The sequence below is a fragment of the Lactuca serriola genome, chromosome 3, assembly GCF_051521515.1.
Source record: "Lactuca serriola cultivar US96UC23 chromosome 3, Lser_US96UC23_V15, whole genome shotgun sequence".
Taxonomy (NCBI): domain Eukaryota; kingdom Viridiplantae; phylum Streptophyta; class Magnoliopsida; order Asterales; family Asteraceae; genus Lactuca; species Lactuca serriola.
Window position 1 is genome coordinate 129,058,281 of NC_136410.1, and position 15,669 is coordinate 129,073,949.

The 15,669-nt window shown below is 31.4% G+C and overlaps 1 pseudogene; it reads left to right on the forward strand.

Moving 5' to 3' along the window:
* Window positions 1-399: 399 nt before the first annotated feature.
* LOC145095710 (sulfite reductase 1 [ferredoxin], chloroplastic-like) lies at window positions 400-2,530 on the forward strand (annotated as a pseudogene).
* The last annotated feature ends 13,139 nt before the right edge of the window (window positions 2,531-15,669 follow it).

Consider the following 15,669-nt stretch of genomic DNA (forward strand, 5'->3'; position numbering starts at 1 on the left):
TTCAAGGGCTTTACTGGTATTAGGTATCCTGTAGGTTACTTGGAAACCGGAAACAAGGGTAAAAATAAACAAATTAAACAAAACTTCAGTTAGCCTCTCTCTCTTTCTCCCCCCCCCCCCCCTCTCTCGCTACTCTTTCAATGTATCGTGTCCTTTACCCACATCCTTCGCTCTCCGTCGACCCCCTTTTCTTTACCCACATCTTTCGCTCTCGGTCAACCCCCTCCCTCCTCCCTCCAACAACCACCCTATCTCCATTGAAGATCCCTGATGATTGATAGATTGAACAATGTGGTAAATGCATCCATCTTCCTTCTGTGAGTTTCTTGCCCTAATAAATCAACCAACGATATAGTGAAGATGTTGTAATAGGTACGATGATGTTCCGATTGTCAATTGATGGAGATCGAACCAATGGTGTTAGCCACACATGAGGGAGTCGCGAATGCTCCTGATTATTCATCGGATTCTTCAGCTTCAACTGTTCCTATTAATAGCAATAATGTATCGAGCAACAGGTACGATGATGACAGTGACGAAGAGGAAGATGTTTGTCAGATCTGTCAGAACTCAAGAGATGTCGCCAATCCTCTCAGATATCCTTATGCTTGTATCGGGAGTATTAAGTTTGTTCGCCAAGACTGCCTTCTCCAATGGATTAATCACAACAACGCTCGATAGTTTTAGGTTTATTTACCTTTTCGACTTAATATTAACTAATTGTTTATACTCTCTTGCTACATGCTGAATTTTTTTCTTAAAAAATGTATTAAGATATTAGGTTGATTAAGTTTTGTAGTTCTCTTTGTTTTTATACAAAGAAATATGACAGCTACAGACTAAGATTACATCAATTATGACTGCAGAACCTCCTGAAGTTGTGAAAGCTCTCAATGAAAACTCTTATAGGATAAATTTTCCAGATTTTGCTGAGCCTATTTATGGAACTTAGTTCTTGCCAAGAAAGTTCAAAGTTGCAGTCAGTGTGCCTACAGATAACTCGGTTGATGTTTTGACAAATGACATTGGTGTTGTGGTTGTTACTGATGATAATGGAGAACCCCATGGTTTCAATCTATATGTATGACATTTTTATTATTGTTTGTCTTATGTTTTAGAAATACAAAAATTAAGCTCATATTTTTCTTTCTCGGGTTGGTGGTGGCATGGAAAGAACACATAGGATGGAATTCACTTTCCCTTGCCTAGCAGAGCCCTTAGGTTATGTCCCTAAAGAGGGTATCATGTATGCAGTGAAATCCATTATTGTTACACAAAGAGAAAGTGGGAGAAGAGATGACTAAACACAGAGTAGAATATGAAGTGCCTGATAGATTCATGGGGAATTGATAATTTTCTATAAGTTGTTTGAAGAGTACTATGGAATGAAAGTTTGAACCTCCAAAGGAGTTACCTGAATGGGAACTCAAAAGCCACCTTGGATGGATTGAACAAGTTAGTTTCATCAAAATCTCCTCAATCATTTTCTTAAAAAGAAATTATACTTTGAAACTCTACCAAAACTTTGTTTTTTCTTACTTGAATTGTATTTAATTTTTTGTGGCAGGGTGATGGGCGTTTACTTTGTGGGCTTCATGTTGATAGTGGCAGGGTTAAGGGGATAATGAAGAAGACATTAAGGGAAATAATTGAGAAGTGTAACTTGCTTGTAAGGATCCCACCAAATCAAAATATTGTCCTTTGTGATATTCGCCCTTCTTGGAAATGTCCGATCACTGTAGCTTTAGCACAAGGAGGTCTTTTGGTAAGTCATATGTGTTCATCTAGCCTTTACAATGCTTTAATAAGAAAAAAATATGGAAAATACAAAGAAATGTAAATAAGAAGATGCTATAACAAACATATAAATTATAGTACATTGCTATTTCTTGCATTTTGTTCTTTAATTAAAGGCTTAATTATCTTCGATAGGTTTCTATAGTTGTTGTTACTTATATAATGTTATTTTTGGCAACCTCTTACTTATGTGGACCCCCTTAACATAACTGCAATGGCATGCCCTACTCTTCCTTTTTGCCCTCTTGTAATTTTCAAGCTGAACGAGGAATTTGTGATCTTCTTAAGCAGGTTCAAGTTGTATTTGAGAATGTATCTATTGAATTAATTTCATTATTTCACTATGTAGCAACCAACTTTCATTATTATTTATTTCCACCTAAACATCTCAAACTTCTCGTCAACTCTTAAATTTGTAATTTTTGTTGACATGAAATTTCTTAGCTTTAGTGAAACTTGGTTACTGTTTAATGAAATTGTTTCCATTAGTCTGCCACATATTATAAGTTGTGCCACGTCATCAATAAAAGCAAAATTTCATAATAATGGAACAAAAAGATAATACAAACTTTGTTAATTTTCATGTGATTTTTATTATGAAGTGAGTATGAAATTGTGATGTCAGGTTGGTCTTCTGTATAATGAATCAATAGTAGTAAGAGTTACCAGTTGCCCTAATGTATGTGCTCGACCCTATATGGCTGGACTTGGATTAGTTGGTGATGGATTTTGACCATACCATTTCTAACTTTCTAGTGTGGCGCTTGTCATTTGTTAGAAGTTTTGGTGAAGTTCAAAGTTGAAAGTTGGTTGCTAGTAGATACAACTAAAATTAAAGTATATTAGTATCTCTTGCATTTAACCCTTTTTGTTAACTAGTTTGATTCAGTTATTTCGGAGGAGTTTCCCATATATACATCCTCTTTTCAAATTTCTTTATATAATTATTCTCATTTGATAAGCCTTACATCCTTCAATGTGTTTACTTCCATTGTGACCTTATTCAGGGATGGGTAATGAATATGAAACTTGGCTATTGTGCACAAGTGAGTTTTTATATGGTGTTTCCTTTTTTTAGTTAGTTTTAAAATAAGTTTTAATACTATATGTAAGATTACTATACCTAATACTATTACATACACTACAAAAGGTTTAAACTACCATATAAAAAGTTAATCCATGATTAAATTTTCTATTTACTTTTTTCATTTCTATATATGAATTTGGCTGAACACCATACTGATCGAAAATAGAATGATTCTAACCACAAACAACCTTAATGGATTTGGCAAGGTATTTTTTTCTTTTTATAATTTTTTAAACTTTTTACATTTTCACATATGAATTAAGTGTGATTCACATGTAAATCTTATGTAATTCACATATGAATTACATGTGATTCACATGTAAATCATATGTGATTCGCATAGGAATCACATGTAAATCACAAGTGAATCAAATATGAATTACATGTGATTCATATGTAAATCACATGTAATTTAAATATGAATCACATGTGATTCACATGTAAATCACAAGTGAATCAAATATAATTACATGTGATTCACATGTAAATCACAAGTGAATAACATATGAATTAGATGTGATTCACATGTAATTTACATATGAATTACATGTGATTCACATGTAAATCACAAGTGAATCACATATGAATTACATGTGATTCACATATGAATTACATGTAAATCACATATGAATTACATGTGATTCACATGTAAATTACAAGTGAATCACATATGAATTACATGTGATGAGTGAATCACATATGAATTACATGTGATTCACATGTAATTCACATATAAATTACATGTGATTCATATGTAAATCAAAAGTAAACCGCATATGAGTTATATATGATCCACATGTAATTCACAAGTAAATCACACGTGATTCACATGTAAATCACAAGTGAATCACATATGAATTACATGTGATTCACATGTAATTCACATATAAATTACATGTAAATAACATACTAATTACATTTATATGCACACATGCATTTTGTGTGAGTGTTTTTCGTTAATTTTTTATTGAATTTTTCTTATGAATTTCGCATTTGAATGTTGAAAGATACAATCACATCTAAATGTTATATTATAGAATCACATGAGAATCTTAAATGATATATATATATATATATATATATATATATATATATATATATATATATATATATATACATACAATTGCATTTTGTGAGTGTTATTGCATTAATCATTTTTTTAAATTTTCTTATAGATTTGTAACAATTTATGAAAAATATTGAAGAACTGAAAAATGATAAGTTGAAGAAAATATGAACATCTTTACACGGAGAAATGATAACACTCTGAATCTTTGTATCCTTTTTTGTTTTTTTATATTTTATTTTTTATCGAATAAAATACTTATATTATTGTGTTTATAGATTAGTAATAAAAATTAGTTTTTTTATGATTCACTTACGGATATTGTAATATAAGAAATATGTATATATTTACTTGAAAAAATATGTATATATACACCTAAAATGTTTATTTTTTTGGTTAAAGAAATTGTATTTTTCTTTTATTAATAAAATATTCTAGTTTTAGTTTTGTTTTTTTAAAGAAAAAAATCAATTTTTTAAAAAGTTCACGTTTTCTAAAAAAATTAAAAAATCTACATTTTAAAAAAAGGTGAAAATTATTATTTTATAAAAAAATCCATTAATTTGATTTATAATGGTAATTTTTAGACATTTTTAAAAATATTTCCAATAACACAAATAATTATATTAAATGCGATTGATAAGATGACGATCATGCCTTTTATGAATTGATTTTAATCTAACGCTCCACCTTTAGTTCTTGAGCTCTTGGGAAAGTATGAGTTGTAAACGGATCTCATATATATATATATATATATATATATATATATATATATATATATATATATATATATATATATATAGTTCAGGTTCATTTGAGACCATGTTAATTTTATAAAACCGTAAGACAAAATATAAAATTAATTTTAAAATGCAAAATAAAATGAAAATCCAAAAACTCTTTTTTTAATTATTATTTTCAGAATTTTAATTACCTAAAAAAACAAAAATTAAAAAAATTACCATTTTTTTAAATACGTCAAATATTCTAATAAAATATATTATACGTTAAATATTCTAATATGATTTTTAGAATGTTAGAATATTCTACTAGATTTGTCATATATATATATATATAAAATATTCTAATATTCTAGTAGAATATGTACAAAAATGTATTTTTTTATTTTTTTGGTATTGTTTTTTATTTTTTTTTTTGGAAAATATAAATTCCGAAAATAATATCTGAAATTTTTTTTTCAAAAATTTTCAAGTATTTTGCATTTAAAAAATGTTTTTTATCTACTAAATGAATGATTATGATTACGTTTCACGGTCTCATAAAATAATGTCGTGTCACATGAACCTAAGCTTTTATATATATATATATATATATATATATATATATATATATATATATATATATATATATATATATATATATAGAGAGAGAGAGAGAGAGAGAGAGAGAGAGAGAGAGAGAGAGAGAGAGAGAGAGAGAGAGAGAGAGAGAGAGAGAGAGAGAGAGAGAGAGAGAGAGAGAGAGAGACTTTACGGCGACGTTGCTTTAATTTGTCGTATTTGGAAATTTCCAAAGTAATTAATGATCATCAATACTGCAGCATACAACTTGGAAATGCCTCCTAAAAATATAGAATAAACGTAGATAGAAGTAGATTAGAGTGTGTTGATCTTTGTACTGGCCCATTTTTTATTTATGTATATAGGCCGATGTCATATTTGGCACATGGTTGTAAGATTTCTATATTTTAGTCAATAATGAGATGAAAAGATTCTTGCCTAAATATTTGCCAACATGGTATTAGAATATAAATTCTCTTCTTGTTTCTTCTTTTCTTTCATCTCAACTTTTTCCCATGGATGATATAAATACTGAAAAACCATATGGAATCATCAAAATAAAATAATTCATCTATTGTATTTTCGACCTTGAATTATTAAATTATGATGCATGACATGAATTATTGGAAACGCATTGCAATGTTACAACATCTCCGGTCAACATGAGAACCAAAAGCCGACACACCTTCTGAAAACACTTAATAGAATCATACTTATTTCATTGTCAAGATATGGATCTACGATACTATCTATCAACTCCTTCTTCAGATGATTTTAAAAAGAAAGCCAACCCTATAAAGATTTGGAAAGACCTTGAAGCACTTTTTAGAGATAATAAAGACACCAAACGAATCCAATTTGACAACGAGCTTTGCAAAATTACCATTAGTAACTCTACGATCACCAATGCACCAACTATTACACTTATATCAAAACCATTATGAATCTACTTGAAAATAATTTTACTCTCGCCCCAGAAAAAAAAAAAAAAAGATTGTTACATAATACTATTAATGGGATCCCTCTTAATTTTGATTGTTGCAAGTCTCATATGTCAACGTTCTCCTCTTCATACCTTTCTGGAAACCAGATTGATGTTACTATATCACGTAAAACTACTCTTCCCCACTCAAACGCATATCGTACCCTCTCCTTAAACCAAGTCCTTTGTATTCCTTAAATCCTTAAAAATCTAATATTTTTTTTCGTTTTACTTGTGATAACAATATTTCTATAGAATTTGGCGAATCTTCATTTTTCGTGAAGGACTATCGCACCCATCAAACCCTCCTCCGATGTAACAACATGGGTGACCTCTACTCGGTCAAGATTCATCTCATTAAAGATCCCATACCAATTAAGTCGTGTCTTTAGCATCAATGTCTCGTTCATCCCGGTCATCAAGTTTTTCTACGTCTCGTTAATAATTCTCTCTGTCATCCCGCTCATCAAGTTTTTCAACATCAATGTCTCGGTCATCCCAGACATCTAGTTTTTCAACATCTAGTTAATAATAGTTTTTCAACATCTAGTTAATAATTCTCTCTCAAAACTCATTATTTTGTGTCAAGGGTGTGAGTTAGGAAAACATGTTTGTCTACTATTTATTTTGTCCAATACTATTGCGTCTTTTCTATTTCAAATAATTTTCTGTAATGAATGGACTTCACCATTATCAAGTGCTAGTGGTTATAGATACTATTTTTTGTCCCTTGCTTAATTCTCTCATTTTCTTTATGTGTATCATCTTCATCATAAATTCGATATTTTCACTAACTTTGTTCAATTTCGCACATAAAACAAACATTAATTTCATTATGACATTCTAACATTTCAATGTAACAGTGATGGACAATACTCAATTTTAAAATGTACGTGATTCAAATATGGATGATCTAAACCATAAACAACATTATTCATACCGTTCTCTTCCAAGTTTATCGTCCCCTAATATATTAGGTTGAAGGTCTTCATATGGTGACCCACTGACTTCACATTCTCTTGCAATCAATCCTCCACCATGACTTACCCTACTACATCTTCGTTAGATATCCCTCCAAACATCGAGGATACAAATACCTAAATCTCGCCACAAACACAATCATTTTATCCCATCATGTTACCTTAGATTAACTATTTTCCTATTTGCCACCATGATATCCACTCATCCTTCCATATATCTTCGTATGTTGGATCTATATGCCAAAGAATCATTATTGTGTGATATTGATAATGACATATGATCATATAGAGTCACACCTTAATCAATTTGGTACTTCTTGAATATTTATTAAATATTTGATATTAATAAATAAATTCAACTGATGTATTTAGTTAGAGAATAAAATTTTATTTTATAAAAACAATAATAAAAGAAACAACAAACTAGTCATTATATGATATGGTATCATATAATAAGTCATACACAAAGTTTTGGATACTTTGGTTACCCTTGATTAAGTCAATGACTTACTCTACTGAGGTTAAAAGTGTTTGAAGACAAGTTTTATCTTATGTTCTCTGCATGGCCGAAATGGCTAGGGCATGAGAGATTACTTGTGTAGTCTCCCCATGTATGTCTCCATGTTTTCTCTCCTTTACCTTTATTCTTTATAATACTTTAGAGTATTTTAATGTTTTGACCTTACTTTTCATGGAAGTATATAAGGTTGCCTTCTGCATGAGAAATAAACTAGTTATTTAAGTCTTTTCTCTCTTAGAAACACCAAAAAGTCAGCTATCTTGGCTCTTCTTCCATTCTTCTTTTGAAGTTCAAGTGTGAAGATTTGGTGCTTACTTTGTGTCTTCCTTTTGTGCTTAATTGTTTAAGAAATTAAAGGCTTAAAAAATAAAGTAATACAAGAAGAAAAATAGCATTTTGGGTGCCTTATTCTTGTTGGTGGAGTACTTGTAGAGAAGATCAAGCTCTTTGTTCTTGCCATCTACGTCAACACCCCAAATCTAAGTGGGTCCAAAGGCTTTAATGCTTGTCATTCTAAAACACCCTATGGTTGTTTTAATGTCATTCTTAAAAGGATCCTTTATGGTTTCATTTTGTTATATACTCTAAATTTGTTAGAAAATTTTAAAGCTTCCGTTGCCGATTTTTGTGGAATAATTTCCATTTTATGTATCAAAACCCATCATTCTAGACATACACAATGATACCAACAACATCTCTTCTCATTTGTTACAAAATTCCACCAAATTTGCTATCATACCATCAGTAATCATCAACACCACCCTTCCTCCCCATGATGTTGGTAGATTATCACCCATCCTTCCAACTTAGTCCCCACATCGGCATCCACCTACCCAAAAACTCTGATAGCAGCTTTCTTTTTCAACCCGTCTCAACCTTTACTTCAGCACCTTTAGCTACTAAGAAATTAATGGTGTCCCCATTAGCCAAATATCAAGAGCTCAACATTGACCCCTCTCTTACATCATATCATCCATACCATTACTTTTACTCACTTAATGACCACTTATTATCATCATGGGATTCTAAACCCATATAAAGAATTATCTTCATGGTGACTCTTCTTTATTGGTCCCACAAAAACCACTCACAATCTCTTAATGATCCCAACTGCTCCAATGCTATACAGGATGAATAAAATACTCTTATTCCTAATAGAATGTGCATACTTGTACCAAATCCATATAATGTTAATGTAATTAACTGTATTATGTTATTTAAAAAGAAGCTACATGTTAATGGTTTTGTTGGTCGATATAAAGCTTGCCTGGTTTCCAATAGTCCAACTCAAAGAATGTGAATTGATTACGAAGACATGTTTATATTAATGGCCAAACCCACAACTATATGCATTGTATTATCCCTTATAGTGTCTCAATGGTGGTACATTCAGAAACTTGATATCAAGAGCACCTTCCTTCATGGCGATCTACATGAGACAGTTTCTATGCACCAATCTATGGCTTTCCGAGATCATTTTTATCCCAATCAAATATATACTCTTCAGGGGTTGTTATACTGGCTAAAAAAAGATCCTAGTTCATGGATCCATATGTTTCATTTTTTTTTTATCGTTGGCCTAGGGTTTTTTAATATCCATAGATATAGATCATTGTTATATTGGATAAAAGAAGCTTCTAATGATTATTTATTATTATATGTTAACAACATTGTATTGGAAACTTACTATATTAAGCTTCCCACACGAATTACAGTGTAATATCCTCATTTTATTACCAAAATATTTAAGGTCATTTTAGTGAAAATAAAAATTTTGAAATAAACAAATCATATTAAAAACATAAAGAGTATTAACCCAAATTTGAGTCTCATTTGGACTTTAAATAATAAATTTGAGACTCTAGACTAAAAGTGATAAACTAATCAAACTTACAAAGTCAAGTATTCACTTAGTAAATGGGCTAAAATTGAAAGAATATTCTTGTTATACGATATAGTCAAAGGTTTAGAGGTTAGAGTAAAAGATTGATCAAGTTAGTGGGTAAAATTAGAAATATAATACTTAAGGGGTTTATTGTGTCAAACGACCGCAAATAAGATGCTAGACGCACTTCTCTTATCTTTATTCCCACCAAAATGTGATTTGAGAGAAACTTAGGTGAATATGGCAATTTCATGACAACAACATATATTTCTTTGAGCGTCTTCTAGAAAAGACATCATCATACTTAGACATATATTTGTTTGTGTTGACCTCTTCTAGCATTTTCTTCTTTGACATTAGTGAGTTGTAATTTTCAATTAAGGACTTCTGATGCTTAAGACTCCCTTCCTTTACAGCTAATTTCTCCATAAAGTGAGTATCATGCATTAAAACCCTTTTGTAAAACATCATAAAGTTATTTCATTTTGCTAATTTCTTAACCTCTTCATCACACATACCGAAATCAATATATTTTTCTTGAACAAATGGAAAATATTCTTCTTCTTTTTGGAACCGCGGCCAGCTTGAGAATTAGTGGGTCTTTTCTTTGACAGTAAAACTAAGATAGGCTTAATATCATCTAAAATTAAAGAATCAACAATATGAACTTCTGGATGCTACCCAAAACCATAACATCCTTCCCCTCAATATGATCCTCTGATTCAGGAAAGAGCATACTAAATGGAACAACATTTATAGAGTCTTGAAGAAAAGAAAATTCTTTAAACCCTTTCATATCATATAAAATATAAGTATCCTCCCCCTCAAATTAGTTCTTCCCTTATTTGACATCATCAATAACAATTTAAGTGGAGGAATAAGTTATATATGAAGAGAGTAAGGAAGGATGGGATGGCGGTGGTGGTTGTTAAGGTGCAGGATATGTAGGAGGAAGTGGGTTGGAGGGTGATGGAATAGGTGGTGGTGTAATGGAGGATGAAAAAAAACATAATATTGTGAGGGAATGATAGCATGTTTTATTTCCTTATCATTTTATTCTAATTTATCAAGATGAGTTGAAAAGGCTTGAGCATAATCAACTAGTGTATTAATGGCTTAAAGAATATAAGAGAATGAGGTTGGAGCATCAGTGGAAATAATTGGTGGATCTTGGTTGTGCGGTGGAAAATGTTGACTAGGAGTATATGTTGGTCTATTAGCGATAGTAGGTGAGGGTGGGATAGGACTCACTAGTGAAGTGACATCCATACCCTCAAGTTGGTGCAAAGAATGGCGAGAATGAGAGGATTTGGGATCAATAGGCTTACCTATAGTGAAAAAAGGAAAGAACATATGTAGTGTTGACTTTAAGAGGAGAAACATGATTATGAGCTGCAACATGATCACCTTCATCTTTATTAGTGTCATCAACATTAAGAATACTTGCATCAACATGGTCACTTTCTTCATCTCTATTATGAAAACTTCCAGTGTCTCCACTACCACAAACACTATCAGTTTCCATTTCATCCTCAGTACTGTCACAAGATAATTGATCTGATTAGGCATCCTCTTCACTAGCAGTGTCATCTTCAAACTCTTCTTTAAGGAAAGGAGGATCATGGATTAAGGGTTGAGTAGTAGTAATGTTAGGTATAAGAAGAGCAATGCATGTATTTTTTTACCCAACATAACATCCATGGATATAGATTTATGTCATCATATTTATGAGTAGACTTGTAGATTTTAGAGGAAAGCATTCAAACTAGTGGATGAGCTAGACTCAAACCATAGTGAGTTGCAACACATATGGATTATTTTATCACCATAACAAGGAATCATGGGTAAGAAATATAGTTTGGTCTTTTGCTCAATGCAATCAAATAAAACATTTGATCTAAAATAATTTGTGCATAATTGTAGTTCATGCTCTTGACCATTACATAAATAACAAACAACTCAAACATGTTCAATTGATGCAGACTACCAGTTTTGTAACAAAGATATTTTCAAATCACACCAGTTAAGAATTTCCAACCTATGGGAAGAATTTGACAAAGAAAATTCCTTGAACCATTACAAGTCCTTTGAACAGAAATATTGTACCCTATCCTTTGTAAGATGGATTTGCACATGTCTTTAGAGGTCATATGAGAGAATGATTCATACACTAGAAGACGTAAGCATCATTGTAATAGATCATTTGAGAAGGTAAATGAATGATTTCCATTCTAAAAAGTATCAATTGTTGAATCATACTATTTATCATGGTTGAAGGAATACCAAAACTCACTATACCACCTCGTTTTCAGCTTACTATTTAGTAGTAGAAAATAAGTATAAATACAAAAAATAAATAAACAAATAATAATAATAATAATAATAATAATAATAATAATAATAATAATAATAATAATAATAATAGGAATTAGTATTTGAAGGAATTATAATCATATTTTAAGAGGGGAGACTAATAGGGTCATGTTAGAAACCTTATAATGTAATATTTTTAGGTTATGCAAGTTGTTTTGTCATTATGAGGATTTTAGGGGTCGTTCTTGTAAAATTCAGAATTATGCATAGATGGGTTATTATTGGGGGATTTAGAATCCATATGCATGCTAATTGGCCTTCTTTGGTCCCTTAAACTCCAAACATATAACCAATAACCTAGAAGCCTAAACTAAGTTGTCTGCGTGAATGCAACCAATCGAGAAAGGAACCGAGAGCAAGAAGAGAACAGGAGGAAGAAGAGACCAAATATTGTTGCCATTAAAGCACCTTTAAGGTATGTAATCTTCCTTCTAATTCTTTTCAAGAGTATGAGTGAAACAGAGAGGCAAAAGGGAGGAATATGTTTGATTTTTCGAAGTTAGAATCTGCAGGTCATATAATGAGTGATATGATGGATTTAGAGTTGTGATTTTTGAAATACCCCTATATTATTTTGTACTTAGTAAGTAACGCTACATTTATGAATTTTGTAGAGTAAAATAGTATAGAAAATATCCAAAGGGACAACGAGAGAGACAACTTATCCAGATGTCAGCTGAACAGGCTGACAATCGGCAGAAGATGTTGAGCAAAGATGTTGGATTGAAGTGTGAGGCTGATCCTATAGCTTGCTTCTATTGGACCTAGAGTTGGTCAAGGTACTGCTATGGGTCAAGCTGTAGAAGGTATCGCGAGACAGCTAGAGGCGGAGGGAAAAATACGAGGTATTTTATTGCTTAGTCTAGCTTTTATGGAAGCTTTAACCATTTATGGACTGGTTGTAGCATTAGCACTTTTATTTGCGAATCCTTTTGTTTAATATTCGAAATATGAAAAATCAAAATTTTTCATATTTTATTGTCTTGGACTTGTTCTTTGCTTTTTCGAATTAAATCAAGATTTCATTCCTAGAATTACTTATTCGTTGAGAAAATAACCCACGGGAATCGCTAGAAACATGTGAAGTGTATGTCTAACCTAATAACGAAAGTTTCGTAAAGGGACTGGAGCAGGCTACCATGAGACAAAAGATCTTCTTTCTAAAGAGATTCGATTTGGAACTATTATATGTCCAAGGTTCAATATTGAAAAATTTTCACAGGTTTTCCCTGACTTTGTCTGTGTCAACAAACAATTCGAAATACCTCGACTTTTTATAACATATCCAAGTCAAATAGCAATGATTTGAAGCACTTCTTTTTACACTATTTCGAAAACCCAAGGACTCAATTGTATGGATATGTAAAATACAGGATTTCCGATCCTAGCAGGAACAGGAGGGAAACAGACACTCAATTTAAAGTGAGTAAACATAATCCCATACTCGATCTCATAGATACATATAGAATTCTGTGGGAAGCCGTATTTGATGAAAGTCGTATGTATGGCTTGGAGGGAGATCTGTCATATCTTTCGAGGTCCACCCTACAATATGGGGTAAAAAAACCAAAATAAGTGATTTTAAAAAAAGGAATCATCAGCTACTAATACAGCTAAATCAAAGGAAAAGAAGTGAAAAGGGGATATTAGGCAGGAAAAATAAAACAAAGAAAAAGAGGATTGTTTTGACACAAGGTTTTTGCATGAAATATTTAATCTCGCTCAGCCTAGGTAAGTACTTTTTCCCATATTAGTTATATCAAAATGTACTCCAGTATGTTGTCTCTCTATAACTTTATGAGCTAAGAGAAGAACCCGAAAACCCTAGTTTGACATTTCTCATTTTAGGGCAATATACTTTGTGCTATGATTTTGAATATCAAATATCCATTATCTCATCAAATCTCATAATTATTGTTAAGTCTTAAATTTCTAGATATGGGGTCGTTTTCCTAATGACTTAATGGGTTTAGATGCCAAATTAACCCAAAAGGCAAAGCCATGATTTCATATGATAATTCCCTATTTTTTTCACATGTTGTAACAATTATAGAAAAATCATGGGATCTTGGATTTAGGAGAAGTCAACTCTAAACATTTAGGTTGTGAATCTAGTACGTCCATGATTTTTTCCTTGACCTAATGTTGGTTCTAACTAGAGTGAAAATCATCATTTTCACTTACTAGTCCGAAATTAGCTACATGACTAGGCTGTTTTGTAAAATTCATAGTAAATCATAGAAAAATAATTAGGACTAACGTAATATATCTCTCGAAGGTATTGAACTAAAATTTATGAATATAAAATAATATTCCAGATTAAATAGGTATAAGAAGGGGGAACAGGTCTTGAATATACTTTTGTTTTGAGTAATAATATGTAAAAATATACGAAATAACTTAAATACATATTGAGGGCTAAGGTTTAGCTATTAACACTATTAAGCGCTATTTATAGGAGTTTGTACTAAAATTTTAGGATTTCTCAGGGTGTCATTGGAATCTACATTGTGTTTCAAGGTGAGTTCCTCACTACATGATATTGATGTTATATATCCTTTGCTTTTTCTTATGTGTTATTATAGGATATATGTGTATAGTAGTAGGTTGTATAGAATTTATTGATAGTGTGTGGTATATTAGGCCGAAGGAAGTAATGTCGAGCTAGTAGGCTGAAGGCAGCAATGTTGAGCTGGTTGACTGAAGGTAGATATGTCGAGTTAATGGACTAAAGGAAAATATGTTGAGTCAATAGATTGAAGGAAGAAATGTCGAGTCTTTAGTGGATGCTCGTCTAGTGATGTCTTCTTATACTTACATGTGTAGTATTGTACTGGATGTTTACCTGTATGGTATGTTTGGATTACAAATCATTGTCATGTATGTTTTACCAATATGGTAGGTGTAAATTATGTATACTAATGTATGATGTTGTGTTGGAATTCACTAAGCTTCGTGCTTATCGTTTTCCTCTTACAATTACTGTTTCAAGAATTGCATATACTAGTAAGGGGAAGGCATAGCTTGACTATACACATGGTGCTACTTAATGATTAGTTACAAATGTAGAACTTTATAGACCATTTCTGTTTGTTTGATTATTGGCTGATGAAACATAATTGAATTCTTTGTTATGGAAGATTTCAATTAAACTTAATGACTTTTAGTTATGTAATGAAATAAATGGGATTTTATATTAAAAAAATGAGTTTATTAAAAGTTTAAATGTATTGTAATTTTTGGGATGTTACACTCAGACACAATATCAACAACCAGAACACTTAGAATATCTCTCAAGGCATAACGAAGGAACATGAGTGAACAAAAAGGCCAAATTGTTCGAACCCTTGATTTCTCCATTTAGATAGGATGAAGTAAGTAGCACACAAATTTTTTGAATTAATGACAATACTTGTTGTTGTTGTAGATGCAAGATCCTTTCTATATGTGTAATCAACATGATTGAAATACATTTTTAAGCAATAAACATTAACCCTTACCAATATGGACCTGGAAAATAAATTGGAGCAAGCTATAGACTTTGTTATCAGCTTGATCTCATGGGGTTGTGTTCAACTGATTAAGAAGATAAAGAGACATTAGTCACATAAGGCATCATGTTACTACGTTTCTAAGTCTAAGGTCATACACAAACAATTTCACATGTGCCTTATATTT